The sequence below is a fragment of the Sinocyclocheilus anshuiensis genome, unplaced genomic scaffold, assembly GCF_001515605.1.
Source record: "Sinocyclocheilus anshuiensis isolate Anshui unplaced genomic scaffold, SAMN03320099.WGS_v1.1 scaffold209, whole genome shotgun sequence".
Lineage (NCBI taxonomy): Eukaryota > Metazoa > Chordata > Actinopteri > Cypriniformes > Cyprinidae > Sinocyclocheilus > Sinocyclocheilus anshuiensis.
Genome location: NW_015540880.1, coordinates 876307 through 877734, shown reverse-complemented (window position 1 = coordinate 877734; position 1428 = coordinate 876307).

Below are 1428 nucleotides of genomic sequence, written 5' to 3'. Positions count from 1 at the left end.
TTTAAGCAGTGATAAAGGCATTGCATTATAAATATACTTTATTTTAATGAAAATTATAATAATAAGAACTCTATATTCTATATTGCCATAGTCGTGTGTTTATTAGTCACGTTGAATCAATGAAAGCAGTTGAATCTTCTGTTTATTCAGCTGCAGCGATAGGCATTTTCTGGGTTTCTTCTGCGAGGCGTATTTGGAGTTTCAGCGCAAGAGCGCCCTCTGGCCTTTGGATGGCGATTTACTGCTGATTACAGAACCGTGCTTCACTGAAAGATACGCATGACAATCGCAGCTTCTGTCGAATCGCGATGTCGATTCCATTTCGATTTATCGTGCAGCCCTACTGTATACCTGAAGAACAAAATGCTGCCAGCATGTTAATTAAACAACCACCGCTAAAAAGATCTAATGAATTAATTAATTAAATTTTATACTATTTTTTAAAAATTATACAAAAAGGCAAATAAATTAAATATCTCTGTATACAATTATTTATATTTTACTAAAATATACAAAAGGAAATGCATTTTATATAGGGCTGCACAATTAATCGAATTTCTAATCGCGATTACAAATATGGATGCCACAATTACGTAATCGTTTCAAAGCGGCAATTAATCGTAAAAGTTTTTCTGCACGCTCAAGATATGTTTTTTTGTTTCTACATGTTATCTTAAGGGTTTTTCCATTGTTTTAGTTTTAGTTTTAGTATAACATTATAATACCATTCATATTTTTACTTTTTTTGATAATTTAAAGAAGAAACCAATCCGATGTATAGTTGACATTTGAGGCTTAATACTATAGAAAAGCACTAAAGGTTTTTCAGTTAGTGTGTTTTCAGATTGTTTATTTTCATATAAAAATACGGCATGCAGTTGCATCAAACAATGGTATAAACATCATTAAATGTAAATTGTGATAATCGTAATTAATAATCGCAATTACAATTTCAAGGGAATAATCGACAATTATGATTTTTGTCATAATCGTGCAGCCCTAATTTTATATACATTTTTCTAAATTAATGAATTAAAATGATTTGAAAAATGTGTAATTTTATATCAAATTAATTGATTTATCTATATTTTTAATTTATTTTGATTGATTGATTGATTGATTGATTGATTGATTGATTGATTTTTAGAAAATACACAATCACAATTATTATGAACCCTAAGTAATGTGATCAATATTCTGGTTTTTGACCGTGATAGTTAAAATGCATTTCCAAAGTAACAACTGTATACCACATGCTGAAACAATTCACTGCTGTATACTAGTTCACATGAAATTCGTATGCGGTACACATTATGCAATACACTAGAATTCCATTCTGAAAATTGTTTAAAATTCTGTCAGTCTGCTACCTTCTCACACCCAACACACACACACACACACACACACACACACACACACACACACACA